At 41.4% G+C, this 15,618-nt stretch overlaps 1 protein-coding gene across 4 annotated transcripts in view; it reads left to right on the top strand.

Moving 5' to 3' along the window:
• SYTL4 (synaptotagmin like 4) overlaps positions 1-15,618 on the top strand; it is a 96,513-nt gene that overhangs the window by 25,853 nt on the left and 55,042 nt on the right. The window contains exon 1 of one of the 4 annotated variants that reach the window (XM_006059212.4): positions 4,869-5,022. The exons of 1 other annotated variant lie outside the window; for it this stretch is intronic. The gene's annotated coding sequence lies outside the window, so the exon portion shown is untranslated. Of the gene's footprint in view, positions 1-4,868; positions 5,023-5,534; positions 5,557-5,863; positions 5,886-15,618 lie in introns of those variants that run through there. 2 more of the 4 variants (XM_044937374.2, XM_044937375.2) reach the window with 2 other exon arrangements.

Genomic DNA, 15,618 nt, shown 5'->3' with positions numbered 1-15,618 from the left:
GCCATGATGTGCTCTGCATATAAGTTAAATAAGCATGGTGACTATATACAGCCTTGACGTACTCCTTTCCCAATTTGGAACCAGTCTGTTATTCCATGTCCAATTCTAACTGTTGCTTCTTGACCTGAATACAGATTTCTCAGGAGGCAGGTCAGGTGGTCTGGTATTCCCATCTCTTTTAAGAATTTTCCGCAGTTTGTTGTGATCCACACAGTCAAAGGCTTTGGCGTAGTCAATAAAGCAGAAGTAGATGTTTTTCTGGAACTCTCTTGCTATTTTGATGATCCAGCGGATGTTGGTAATTTGATCTCTGGTTCCTCTGCCTTTTCTAAAACCAGCTTGAACATCTGGAAATTAATGGTTCATATACTGTTGAAGCCTAGCTTGGAGAATTTTGAACATTACTTTGCTAGTGTGTGAGATGAGTACAATTATGTGGTAGTTTGAGCATTCTTTGGTATTGCCTTTCTTTGGGATTGGAATGAAAACTGACTTTTTCCACTCCTTTGGCCACTGCTGAGTTTTCCCAATTTGCTGGCATATTGAGTGCAGCACTTTCACAGCCTCATCTTTTAGGATTTGAATTAGCTCAACTGGAATTCCATCACCTCCACTAGCTTTGTTCGTAGTGCTTCTTCCTAAGGCCCACTTGACTTCACATTCCAGGATGTCTGGCTCTAGGTGAATGGTCACACCATCATGATTATTTGGGTTGTAAATATCTTTTTTGTATAGTTCTTCTGTGTATTCTTGCCACCTCTTCTTAATATCTTCTGCTTCTGTTAGGTCCATACCATTTCTGTCCTTTATTGTACCCACCCATCTTTGTATGAAAAGTTCCCTTGGTATCTCTAATTTTCTTGAAGAGATCTCTGGTCTTTCCCATTCTATTGTTTTCCTCTATTTCTTTGCATTGATCACTGATGAAGGCTTTCTTTTCTTTCCTTGCTATTCTTTGGAACTCTGCATTCAAATGGGTATATCTTTCCTTTTCTCCTTTGCCTTTCACATATCTATTTGTAAGGCCTCCTCAGACAACCATTGCGCCTTTTTGCATTTCTTTTTTTGGGGGGGATGGTCTTGATACCTGTTTACTGTACAATGTCGTGAACCTACATCCATAGTTCTTCAGGCACTCTGTCTATCAGATTTAATCCCTTGAATCTATTTGTCACTTCCACTGTATAATCATAAAGGGATTTTATTCAGGTCTCACTTGAATGGTCTAGTGGTTTTCCCTACTTTCTTCAATTTAAGTCTAAATTTGGCAATTAAGAGTTCATGATCTGAGCCACAGTCAGTTCCGGTCTTGTTTTTGCTGACTGTATAGAGCTTCTCCATCTTTGGCTGCAAAGAATATAATCAATCTGATTTTGGAATTGACCATCTGGTGATGTCCATGTGTAGAGTTTTCTCTTGTGTTGCTGGAAGAGGGTGTGTGCTATGACCAGTGTGTTCTCTTGGAAACACTCTATTAGCCTTTGCTCTGCTTCATTTTGTACTCCAAGGCCAAATTTGCCTCTTACTCCAGGTATTTCTTGACTTCCTACTTTTGTGTTCTAGTCCCCTGTAATGAAAAGGACATCTTTTGGGGGTGTTAGTTCTAGAAGGCCTTGTAGGTCTTCATCGAACTGTTCAATCTAAGCTTCTTCAGCATTACTGGTAGGGGCATAGACTTGGATTACTGTGATATTGAGTGGTTTGCCTTGGAAACTAACAGAGATCATCCTGTCATTTTTGAGATTACATCCAAGTACTGCATTTCAGACTCATTTGTTGACTGTGATGGCTACTCCATTTTTTCTAAGGGATTCTTGCCCACAGTAGTAGATATAATGGCCATCTGAGTTAAATTCACCCGTTTTGGTCCATTTTAGTTTGTTGATTGCTAAAATGTGGATGTTCACTCTTACCATCTTCTATTTGACCACTTCTAATTTGCCTTGATTCATGGGCCTAACATTCCAGGTTCCTATGCAATATTGCTTTTTGTGGCATTGGACTTTACTTGCATCACCAGTTACATCCACAACTGGGTTTTGTTTTTGCTTTGGCTCTGTCTCTTCATTCTTTCTGGAGTTATTTCTTCACTGATCTCTAGTAGCATATTGGGCAACTACAGACCTGGGGAATTCATCTTTCAGTGTCCTAACTTTTTGCCTTTTCATGCTGTTCATGAGGTTCTCAAGGCAAGAATACGGAAGTGGTTTGCCATTCCCTTCTCCAGTGGACCACCTTTTGTCAGAACTCTCCACCATGACCCATCCATCTTGGGTGGCCCTACATGGCATGGCTCATAGTTTCATTGAGTTAGACAAGGCTGTGGATTAAAGATTTTTAATCTTATTGGATTAAAGATTTACTGAGCATGGCCCCACCCATCAGAACAAGACCCAGTTTCCCCCTCAGTCATTTCCTCCCATCAGGAAGGTTCCATAAGCCTCTTATTCTTCTCCATCAGAGGGCAGAGAGACTGAAAACCACAGTCACAGAAAAAAATATAGTGTAAAAGAATATTTAAAAAAGAATGTGTATATATATATATGTATAATTGAATTACTTTGCTGTATAACAGGAATTAACAACAATGTAAATCAGCTATACTTCAATAGAAATAAGAAAAAAAGTTGAAAATACAAAAAAAGGAGGAAAGCAAAACTTCATTTTGTTATACCACCTAGAGACAGCCACTGTTACTATTTTCCGCATTTCTTTTTAGCCTTTTCCACTCATTTCCACTAATTCTTGTGATCATATCTTATATTAAAGTTGTATTATACTTTCAGGGCTTCCTTGGTGGCTCAGACGGTAAAGAATCTGCTTGCAATGCAGGAGACCTGGGTTCGATTCCTGGGCTGGGAAGATCCCCCAGAGGAGGGCATGGCAACCCACTCCAGTATTCTTACCTGGAGAATCCCGCAGACAGAGGAGCCTAGCAGGCTACAGTCCATAGGGTTGCAAAGAGTCGGACAGCACTGAGCAAGTAAGTACAGCACATACTTTCAGTTAATCCTAGAGTATAAACATTTTCCTGTCATTAGGAATTATGTGTAAATATCATTTTTATTGTTTATATAATATTCTGTGACTATACTATAAGTTACTTAACCTTTGAACCATAAGAACTTTTTTCAACATAATTAAGTTTTAAACAATTTTCACATAACATTAGAAAACAAATTCTATTCGAGTTCTCACAGACTATATAAGCCAGGAGACACTGGAATATATCCAGGGACATAGAACAAGATGCAAAGATTCATGGTCTAAAGGTATTGAAATCATAGAGGGTCTGTTCTCTTATCACTGTGAACCATAAGGATTTTTTCTAGTATTTTATTATTCTAAGTAATACTGGGATTTACATCATTCTGCAAAAAATTTGTGTACGTTTCTGTTTCCTTAGGAAATATTCATTCATTCATTATATGCAAATATTAGTGAGGACTTACTGTTTGCCAGGTACTATGCTTGGTGCAAAGTTTCTGCCTCGGGTGACATGTTGTCAGCTACTGAGATAAGGAGGAGGAGCAAATTTAAGAGAAAAGGTGGTGGGTTCAGCTTCAGATGTGCTGAGTTTGAGACATCCAAGTGGAAATGTCAAGAAAGCAGAGCTCAGTGAAGAAGTCTGGATAGAGGTATAAAATTACAGATGTGGTCATATAGATGGTAATTCATGCCAAATGAGTGAAAGATCATACAGGGAAAGAGTATAGGTAGCCTAGTCCTGAGAATGTCCAGCTTTCAGAGGCTAGATAGCAGAAGTGGAATCTGCAAAAGAGACCAAAGAGAGGGCAAAGGGTTTGGAGGCAAAGCAAGAGTGTGGCATGCCACAGGAAGACTTTCAAGAAGGAGGAAATGGTTAACAGTGTTAAATGTAGGGGGGAGGTCAAGCAAGATAAGCAGGGAAAACACCGCATTTATTTATTTAATATAGCTTTTCTGACACAGAGTTCATTGGTTGAGTATCTTGTTGAGCAGTTTCAGTGGAGTGTTGGGGGGAAGGAAGCCAAATTGCTGAGTAAGAAGGGGATAGAAATTGCCCATAAAGAGGAGCTAGAGAGGTACCTAGTGTGTAGGGAGGATTTTTTTTTCAAGGTGACAGAGACTTGAGCATGTTTAATTGCTGATGACAGATGGAAGGGACTTGAGCCTGGTTAATAGCTGATGAGAAGAATGAGGGGGAGTAGGGAGACTGGGGAGAGGAATCTATAATTATTGGGTAAATATAAACATTTTAATGTCTCTTGATATATACTGCTCACATGCTTTCTAAAAGAGTTTTAAGCCAAAACACACTCCTCCTAGCAATTATGAAAGAGCTTGTTTTGTGGCCACTTTGTCTTCATTAAGTGTTATACAAACAAACAAACAAAAACCCTTGCTAAAGAGTTTCATTATGGTTCTAATTTACTCCATTTAGATTACTAGTGAGCTGAATATTTTAACCAGTTGTGTCTGTGTGTGAATTTATTCTATGTCCTTTCCCCAAAACGTTTCTGTTTTGGACAGACACTTTTATTTGCCATAAAAAACTTAAAGTCAAAGGATCAGAATAGCATTGTATTTTTTCTTCCCAAATTATATGGTCGAGAGTCTTCGCTTCTTAGAAGTACACAACAATTTGTGGCTCAGCTGAACTGAAGAGAGACATGATGTATCATCTGAGAGAGGGACCACCTATGAAACCCAGGTCTAGTCAGACTCCTATGTCAGTCGTCAAGCTCCCTTTGCTAACCTGGGACCGCATCCCTCCAGTGCCTTAAGGATTTGGTCCTCAGAGCTCCCCTTCGGGTGGCCGGTGGCGCGGCCCCCTGTTATGGAGCCCGGAGTGCTGTGCGGCCCCTTTAAGAGTCCAGCTCCTCCCCGCTCCAGGGAAAGTTGCAGCTTTTTCCGCCTCCAGGGAGGGTGAGAAGGGCTGGCTGCCGGAGCGGGGCTGCGGTTTTCCCGGAGCAGGAGACCCTTCCCTGAATCCGGCACTGGGACGTCTCACCCTCTCGTGGCACCTGTTGCAGGTGACAGGTAGGTCCATGGCCCACAGCCGTCCCTCCGCACTCGGTCCGGGACGCCTCCTGGGCCCCCAGCCCCTTTTCACTGCCTAAGCGCCCCCACCCCCATCTAGGGGACCTGCGCTCTTCCCTCCCCGCTCCCGGTCTCCCAGTCTCGCTTTGTCCGGAGCTTACCCTCTGTCCCTTGGCCCCGTCCGCCTGGGCGGACCGCACCCCCACGCTTTGACTCCCGTCAGCTTGGGCGGTCCCTCCCCACCACTTTGTTTTACCTTAGTCTCCAGGCCCTTTCCCCGGCCCATCCGTCGCCGTCGAGGGCTGTGCCCGTCGGGGCTCTGCTTCCTCCAGTGTGGACGGCTTTTCCCGCCCTCGGGAGCCGGGGCACCTCCCGGGAGCTGGCCCTAGTGGCGGGGGTGGGGCCGATCTCCTAGTGGGAACTACGCCCTCCGAGGCGTCGAGTCACCTTTTCTGCGGTGTCTGGGCTCCTCATTGCTTCCGGACCTCGGCCCTCACGGCGTCCACTTCCCTGGTCTCCGCGGATCCACCGCAGGTAAAGGCTGGAGGCCGGTTGGCCCCTAGTCCTGCTTCAGTGGGCACCCTCTGCGCTTGGGCTGAGGACCTGGCTGTGTGCTCTGGAGCTGAACCTCTTTATCTTGCCACCCTTAGGCTTCCCTGGTGGCTCAGCAGTAAAGAATCTGCCTGCCAATGCAGGATCCCTGGGTCGGGAAGATCCCCCGGAGAAGGGAATGGCAACCCACTCCAGTATTCTTGTCTGAGAAATCCCATGGAGAGAGGAGCCTGATGGGCTACAATCCATGGGGTCACACAAGAGTCTGACACGACTTAGCCACTAAAGGACAACTTACAGAGGTCAGCGAGGTACGCTTCTGAAAGAGGGTCCTCAGAGCCTTCAGAAGGGACATAGAACATTTCCATCTGTGATGGTTTGTAAAGGGGTAGAAAAGATGTCCCTCCAACTCTTAACGTTGAATAAGATGGGTTAGAATTTTGGCGACTGGAACAGGTGATGTTTCTAATTAACCAAACTTTTCTTCCTGAAGTATCCTGCCTGCTTCTCCAAGACCAGAGGACCTAGCATTCCAGAATACTGCTTTGGGCAGGGTTGATCCTAGACCTTGTACATTTGTTGCAGAAATTAGTCTTCAGTACATATTGAGGCATGGGTTCGATCCCTGGGTCGGGAAGATCCCGGGGAGAAGGAAATGACAACCCACTCCAGTATTCTTGCCTGGGAAATCCCATGGACAGAGGAGCCTGGCAGCCTAATATTCCGTGGAATGGCAAAAGAGTCAGATATGACTTAGTGACTCAACAACAACATAATGAAAGGGGGACTCTGAGAGTTTAAGTACCTTGTCTCAAATCACCCAACTGATGAGGGCCAGAGCTGGGTCATCTGACTGCAGCTGAGCTGTATTCTTCTCCCCTATCACACCGACTCTGCTGTCTTAGATAGTTCAGTCCAGTTCAGTTCAGTTCAGTCATTCAGTCGTGTCCGACTCTTTGCGACCCCACGAATCGCAGCACGCCAGGCCTCCCTGCCCATCACCAACTCCTGGAGTTCACTCAGACTCACATCCATCGGGTCAGTGGTGCATCCAGCCATCTCATCCTCCATCGTCCCCTTCTCCTCCTACACCCAATCCCTCCCAGCATCAGAGTCTTTTCCAATGAGTCAACTCTTCGCATGAGGTTAGGAACACTAAATAGCTCACAGATGAGGGCTAAGTGATGAAAAATTTCCCTTCCAAGCTAAAGCCTAAGTTTTGGTCCTTGATTCCACCTGAGAGGGACTGCAGAGACTTTGGAGCACTTACCTCACTGATGGCTCACCCACTTCACTTCCACTGTGGGAATGCTTGCCACATTGCCACTATAAGCACATCCCCCCCACCTGGCCCCGTGTACCCAGGTGAGTGAACCTCCAGGGCTATCAGCTCAGAGGGAATTGTCCTGAAGTTAGAGAAGGTGACCCTTGATTCTAGGGATGTGTGCCTGGCTCAATTTTTTCCTTTTCCACGAGGTAGGGTGTGGAAAGTGGTAAGGATTTCCCAACAGCCAGGCCAGAATGTCTGAGGCTTAGCGTGGGCTTGTTTTATCATGGAATGGATGGACTACCTTAGGGAAGAACAGTCCATGAGAAAATTTCCCTCCTGATCCCATCTCTGGGTCTTTGCTTAAATTACTCTTTTTTTCCTCTCTCTCTTTTCTCTCTCTTTTTTTTCCCTGAAGCGATAACTTTGTCACCTGTACCCACTTCCCTGCCATTAATTCCTATTCATCAAGATTTAGCTCTAAAGTCACCTCCTGTGGGACAACCTTACTGAGCACACAGTTCCTTCCCCTAAGCAGAATTTCCAGTTATTCTGTGTCCTAAAACTCTTTGTTTACACCTCAGGAAAATCTCTTAAAACCTCTCTCAGTTGATTTTCCTGGAAAAGGAAATAACAACCCATGACAGTTTTCTTGCCTGGAAAATCCCATGGACAGAGGAGCCTGGCGGGCTACAGTCCATAGGGTCAAAACATGACTAAGTGACTGAGTATGTGCTGACCACAGTTGGTTTTCCATCTCGAAGGTTGTAATCTAAGACAAGGTCTAGATCTTGGAGCTCCCTTTGTCTTGAGCACAAGAGATTAACAAATATTTGTACAAGGACCTGGGGATACCATCCCTTCAAGGGCCCTTCAAGGGCCTTAGGTCAGGTGATGATGGGACTGAAGTACAGAAGATGCTATTTTGAGGCACTTGAATCTACAGCTAGGACTTTGTACTTAAATGTCACCTTAGTGAGGTCATCCCTAACCACCCTAATTAAACTTATTTAAATAAGTTTTAAAGTTTTAAGTCCTTCCTTGAACATTCTGTTGATATATGCCCCTTCCCTACCTTATTACTCTAATGTAATATTTTGTGTATTTTATTCATTTTTCTTTCTTGTTATTCTTTTTATTTTCTTGTTTTCTTTCTTATTCATTTTAATTTTCTTCTCCCTCCATAGTGTAAGTTCTATGTGGGCAGAGATTGCTGTCTGTTTCATTCACCAGTGGACCCCAGCATCCATAACAGAGCCTGGCACATTGTAGGTGCTTGCTAATATTTGTTAAATAAATTAATATATGACATCACCATTGTAGGAATTGGCATGCTTTTATGTTTTCCTGGACCAGAAACTTAAGTGTCCTCAGTCTGCCCCAGGCCCAGTTCTCATACAATTCTGCTTTGAGATTGCATGCCTGATGACAACTTTGACCTCCTTGGAAGTACTTCCTCTCTCTTTTTTTTTTTAAGGCATGAGTCTCTGGATGGAAACTTCTAAAATTTAAGGTGGAAATGTTAAGATGCTGTGTTTCTTGTGGTCTGCACTAGGAAGAGGGGTATGGCTTGTCAGATGTCTTAAGGCCTTTATCCAGTGAGCTCAGTAAGAAGCTGGAGAAAGTTGCTGTGTGATAGGGAAGTGAACAGCTCAAAAGAATAAAAGATGCCTAACAAATTAAGCTTCTGGCCTCAAGTCACTCTTAGCCTTTTAGGCATGATGTGTTTATTGGATTATTAACTTTATGAAAAACCCATTGCTGATTACTGCTTGTGTGGTACTTGACAAGTTTTATACTAGGAGAATTATACCATGTGAGGGAACCACTATGTAACAGGAAAGAAAAAAAGTACTGTTCTATTTAAATGTTTTGAAACATTCAGAAAAAAAAAAAATAAGGCTAGAATCTTTCCAAAGACAGGTTGGAAGGAGTTGGACTCTTGATACACTGGTAAATATGTGATTCTCCACCATTTAATGAATGATAACTTCTCTGAAACTGGTTTGTACAAAAAACTTCTGCCCAACCTCTTCTGCTCAACTTTTCTCCTCAACTTCTCCATATAGTGTAGTGACCCAGGGCTCAGTCCATGGACTTTTCTCTATCCAGAATCTTTCTAGAAGCATTCATCCAGCCCAGTGGTTTTAAATACCCTGTCACTCCAAAATTTATGTCTCTGTCCCAAGTCTTTCTTCTAAGCTGCAGCCTCATAGATCTAATGAGCTATTAAGCATTCCTACTTGGCTATCAAATAGGCATCTCAAACTTAACATGGCCAAAACAATACTCTTAAAAAATTTTTTTTATTGACATATAGCTGTTTTACAATGTTGTGTTAATTTCTGCTGTACAACAAAGTGATTCAGGTATACATATATATAGTTATGTATACATACATATATATATATATATATATTTATACAGTTATATATATAGGCGCACACACATACATTATTTTTGGCCCTGCCACACAGCTTACGGGATCTTAGTTCCCAGACCACAGATTGAACCCATGCCCTTGGTATTGAAAGTGTGCAGTCCTAACCACTGGACCACCAGGGAATTCCCTATGCATTATTTTTTTAAACATTCTTTCCACTATGGTTTATCATAGGATAATTGAATATAGTTCTCTGCTATATAGTAGGTCCTTGTTGTTTATCTATCCTCTATATACTAGCTTTGGAGAAGGCAATGGCAACCCACTCCAGTACTCTTGCCTGGAAAATCCCATGGACGGAGGGGCCTGGTGGGCTGCAGTCCATGGGGTCACTAGGAGTCGGACATGACTGAGCAACTTCACTTTATTTTTTTACTTGCATGCATTGGAGAAGGAAATGGCAACCACTCCAGTGTTCTTGCCTGGAGAATCCCAGGGACAGGGGAGCCTGGTGGGCTGCCGTTTATGGAGTCGCACAGGGTCACACACGACTGAAGCGGCTTAGCAGCAGCAGCAGCAGCAGCAGCAGCATATACTAGTTTGCATCACTACTTCCAAACTCCCAATCCATCCCTTCCCCAACCTCCTCCTGCTTGGCAGCCACCAGTCTGTTCTCTATGTCTCTGAGTCTGTTTCCAAAACAGGGCTCGAGTCTTCTCAAATCCCTAGTTCCTTCCCTCAACCCTCCCCTGTCTCAGTAAAATGACACCATCATCCATTCACACCAAAGACCTACAGTCACCCTTGATTCTTCTCATTCTCTCTCCCCCTCCCTACACTCAATTCATCAGCAAATCCTATCCATCATGTTATTATATTCTGCCACGTCTCCATCTCCTCTGCCTATCCCCCTAGTCCAAGCCACCACATGCTGCAATAAGCATCTTTGCACAGTGCTCAATGATGTATGTAGAGCTAGGTAAACACACAGGTATTTCTGCTGGACAGCTTTCTAGTAGGATAGTTGTTGGGTCAAAGGACATGCACATTTTAAAAATGTGAATAGGCATCAGAAAAGTGGCATCCAAGAAATTTACACTGTCTCCATTGAGAGTGTTTTTCCTCATTTCCTTGCTGAGGATGGACAGTCTTTTTAATTTTTGCCAATCTGACAATGAGACATAGTATCTAACTGATTTAACTTTCATTTATCTGGTCACTAGTAAGGCTGAGTATCTTCATGTGTGTTAGCTACTTGTATTTTTCCTGAGACTTCCTCTCAACATCCTTCCCACATTTCTCTTTTGGATTATATATTTCATTTATTTATAAGAACACTATTTTTTAGGGATATTTACCCATTGTCTATTACACAATGCAAGTTTTTTTTTCTCTTTAGTCTGCCATAGTCGTAACTTTGTTCATGATGTGTACCCCTCTTGTAATTAGATAAAGCATACTATAAAACATTTGAAAAACATGTTCATTAGATTTGGCAATTAGGATGTCAGTGATGATATCAATGCAGCAGGAGGAGAGAGGCAGATTGTAGAGGGTTGGGAGTAGCATTTAGAGGGACTGATAGGGAATATGATATACGTTTTGAAGAGGCTTGGCTCTGATGGGAAGGAGAGTGTTTCCCATAGACAGTGGAGCACAGGGGAGAAGAAAATGTTAATTTTGTTTCTTTTTAAATATAGGAGAGAGATGAACCCGTTTCAGAGCTTGATTGATGCCAGGTTGATTGATTTGGAGGATGAAGGAGGGTGGGGGCTTCAGCATGAAAGAGGTGAAAAGATGGGTCTTCGAGAAAGAGAGCTAGCTCTTCCATTGAGGCAGGAGGGAATGAGAGCAGGATTGTTGGAGCTGTGAAGAAGGAAGGAGCTGTGGAAGGACAGGATTTTGGAGGTGATCCCAACTGATGAGAGTGGTGATGGGTTGGAACAGCATTTGAGAAGGATGAATAGAGGAGCCCCTTAGCAGCAAATCATCCAGATTGCCACATCATAGTGAGCCCAGAGAGGCTTGGATAACTTGAATTTGTCTCCTTCCAAGTCACAGAACTCTGTATCCATTCTCTCCAGAAGCCCTCATCAGCCCAGGTATAGGAACAAAGTGGAGACTATCTAGTTTGGGGGACATTTCTGGGTGGCTGTTTCAGAAATATAAGAGGGTAGGAAATTGGACAGTACTGCCAGAATAGTTGAAGTGATGGACCACTGTGGCTTTCATATCTGTGTCTATCTAAACCTAACTTGATGTTTAACAATTCATAAGAGATGGAAAATTTCCTTGACTTCTGCATTGTTTCTTGTTTGTATCTCTGTCAACTCAGGCATAAGAATAGCTTTAGTGGGACTTCCCTGGTGGTCCAGTGGCTAAGACTCCTCATTCCCAATGCAAGGGGGTCCAAGTTCGATCCCTGATCAAGAAACTGGATCCCACATGCCACAACTAAGACCCAGAACAGCCAAATAAATAAATAAATATTTATTATAATAACTTTAGTATCAGTGTCTTTAAACTATTGCTTGTCACTTTTCAGAAAATATAGGTTTATTTGGGCTTCCCTGGTGGTTCAGTGGTAAAGAATCTGCCTGCAGTGCAGGAGATGCAGGATACTCGGGTTTGAACCCTGGGTCAGAAAGACCCTCTGGAGGAGGGCACAGCAACCCACTCCAGTATTCTTGCCTGGAGAATCCCATGGACAGAGGAGCCTGGTGGGCTATAGTCCATAGGGTCGCAAAGAGTCAGACACGACTGAAGCAACTGAGCATGCATGCATGCATGGGTTTATTTACTGAGAGTCAACAGGGTGCCAGTTTCTAGACTAGGTGCTTGAGATGGAGTGTATAAAAAGGTAGATGATGCCCTTTTTTGGGAGTAGAACTTATTTCAACCAGGGAGTATATGTTTTAAAAAGGAACATATTTTATAATCAATGATTTAATTGCAATTGTGATAAGTTGTATGAAGTTTGGTTTTTTATAAATCAAATTTAAATTTATTTATTTTAATTTTTATTGGAGTAGAGTTAAATTACTGTGTTAGTTTCTATTGTACAGCAAAGTGACTCAGTTATACACATATCTACTTCTTTTAAGGTTCTTTTCCCATTGAGGTCATTAGAGTATTGAGTAGAGTTCCCTATGCTATACTATACAGTAGGTCCTTATTAGATCAAAACTGTTTTGCATTTGCTAATGAAGTGTGAGAGTACTTCTTACATCTTCCCTTTTAAAATTGAATATTGTCTTTAAAATTTTGCTTAATTGATAGGCAAACATTAAAAAAATCTTTATTACCAGTAAGTAAGAGTGAAACTTTTTTCTCTTTTACATCTATTGGTCATTTGACCTTCTTCAAGAAATCATGCTCTTTATTTATTGTACACCTCCCTCTTCTTAGTTTTAGTAGATCTTTCTTTCCATGTTTAAAACCTTTAGCTACCTTTCTCTCTCTCCTACCTTATCTCTGGTACACTAAAATATACTTTACCCAGTTTCTCTGGCCATTCCCTTTTGATCTGCTTTGAACTTCTTTCTTACCTGCTTTGGAAATGTTGGTGTGCTTAGGGATCTGACTACATTTTTATTACTTGACCCAATAAAAGATAACATATAAGTAATCCATTCTCCTCTCCATATCCTATTTCCCCCAGGTAACAATATTAAATTTGTATCCCCTTTCAGACATTTTCCCTGCCCATATGAAATATTTCCCTCCTTCCTTCCATTAGTCTATTCATCCATCCTGTCTGTAGTTACATGTTACAAAATACAAATGGAATTATCATACATATGTTCTGGAATGTATTTTTTACTTAACATTTGTGGCATGCTTTCAGTGTTAGCATATGTAAAACTCTCTCTCTCTCTTTTCTTGGCTGCACTGTGTGTCATGTGGGTTCTTAGTTCCTTGACCAGGGATGGAACCCTTGTCCCCTGCAGTAGAAGCATGGAATCTTAACCACTGGGCCATCAGGGAAGTCCCTTACCTCTTTCTTTTTAACAGTGACATTGCATTCCATAATATGTATGTGCCATAGTTTATTTAATCAGTTTTGTATTGATGTTTAAATTGTATAATTTTTTTGCTGGTTTAAACACTGAACATTCTTAGAATATATATTTGTGTATCTACTCGAATATCAGGAGGATAAGTTTTTCAAGATGGAATGGCTCCATTAAAAAATAGTCAATGTTGCTAAAGATTCAGAGATGTCTACGATAATAAAAACTGACTACTATCCATTGGATTTAGGAGGTTGTTGGTGACCTTCCAGCAATTTCAGGGAAGTGGGGTGTGGAATGCTAGACTTTGATGGGTTGGGAAATATTTGGGGATATGAGGAAGTGGAGGCAGTGGATATGGACAATTCCTTAGACAAATTTGCCTCTGAAGAGCAAAGAAAGGGTGGTAGTAGGGGAAAAATTGAAATCCAGAGAAGTTTTTTCTTTTCTTTTTTTTTTAAATTTAGGAAGACTTAGATGTCTTTAAAGGCTTATGGAAAGAGATAATTGATAGAGCAAAGTCCTTACCAAATCAAGTCCTTATGCCAGATGGGAGAGGATCCCAGAATGGAGTGGAGAGATTACCCTTAAACAAGAGGAAGGACATTACAGTTTTGAAGGAAAAAAAAAGTGAATAGATATAGATAACAATAAGTTTATAGATTCGGTGGCAGGAGCTTGTCTGAGGGTGTTATATTTCTCTATGATGGAAGAGGAAAGGTAATCCTCTTAGAGCAAGGGGTTGAAGTGGAGCAGGGTTTGGGATGGAGTATTGAGGTGCTTGTGGAAAGTTTGAAATACTGTGATGAACAGGAGAGCAAGCTAGGACCACAGAAGCATAGCTGGAGTGTCAGGCAGTGTTGAAGTGAGCTTGGCAGCCAAGAATTCATATTGATCATAATCCACCATATTGTGATTTTTTTTTCTCCAGCAGATCTCAGTAGTCCCAGTGCGGCATAAAGCACAACAGTTGGGCTCCTCCAGGGTTACGTTTTTATTAGATACTTGCAATGAAATGGGTTATTGAGGATGATGACAAGAGTGCAGTTGAAACAATAGAATCCAAACTGTCTAGGAAAAGAAGTGAAGACAGGAAGGAGCTGACAGAGCGGAAGTGAAAGGTCTATGAGGACTACCTCCCCGCCATGAGGTCTGAGAACTGAGAACTGAGAACTAGGGCTGGGAGAGGTCATTGAATGAACAGGCCAGAAGGACAGGCGACTGTAGCTACAGTGGGGTATTTGACTTAATGATGTCAAATGTAGAGAAGTCCTGGGTGATAAACTTTTGGGTGTGGCTAAATGTGATCTATGGTATTTTTAATGCCAGCTCAGTCATTCAACAAGCATTTATTGTGGGCATATTATGTACCAGACAGCACTCTTGGCACTGAATGGCACAGAGATGAACAAAACAAAGCCCCCTCTCTCATATAGTTAATTATCTAGTGAGGGAGATTATTCATTTTTATAAAGTGAAAGGGCACCTCATTGATATGCTGATTACTGATTGTGTAGTTCTGTTTAGAAATAATAGTAATACCAAGGTCAAATGTTTATGTATATGGGGCTAGGAAAGTCCATCTAGACTTAGTGCCTTGCTTTATTGTAAATTACATTAACTGAATAATGAAAATTAATTTATCTTCCCCCCTTGGAACTTTTAAAGGTACTTTATATGCTGTGTCACAATTGAAGATAAAACAAATATATGCACATGAAATTTGAATATTTAGCAGTTTTAATTTTTTTATACTTTTTTTTTAGTAGTTTTTATAGTATTTTTTACTATAACCATATGCTTTAGAAAATATATGAGCAAATTGCAGTTTTGACATCTTACTATGAAATTTGAGAAATCAAATCAGCATTCTTGCCCAGATAGAAAGTCACCATACGTCTCTGCAGGGAGGTAGCTGATAAGCATAAATATTAAACAAATGTTAGTAATTAGAAGTGATCAGTTTAAAAGATATTTATACACTGTCCCAGACTGCATTTAAAGTGACTCATAAAGATACATAGTGAACTATACATAAAAACTATTTTTAGGAGTTTTTATAGTATTTTTTAAATATTAGGATATTGCTTCTAGCTATTGACCAGATGTTGATAATACATGTACTAATCTTGTTCTAGGGATTTGATGTAATGTGTAATTATGATTAAGCAGTTTGGGAGGCAAAGAGAGCCTGTACGTTAATATTGTATGTTTATTTTATATTCTCCAATTTATACCTACTCTTCCACTTACATATACTCATATATACATTTATTAATGTTATATTTGAAGGAAATTAGCATTTATTTTATGTCTTGTAGGCCTTAAATAACACCGTAAAATTATCTGCCACATATATAGTTCAATTCAAGTTCAACTAC

This window comes from Bubalus bubalis, chromosome X (genome assembly GCF_019923935.1).
Source record: "Bubalus bubalis isolate 160015118507 breed Murrah chromosome X, NDDB_SH_1, whole genome shotgun sequence".
Classification (NCBI taxonomy): Eukaryota; Metazoa; Chordata; class Mammalia; order Artiodactyla; family Bovidae; genus Bubalus; species Bubalus bubalis.
Note: the sequence above shows the minus strand (reverse complement) of the source record. Positions and strands in the feature narration are given on the sequence as shown.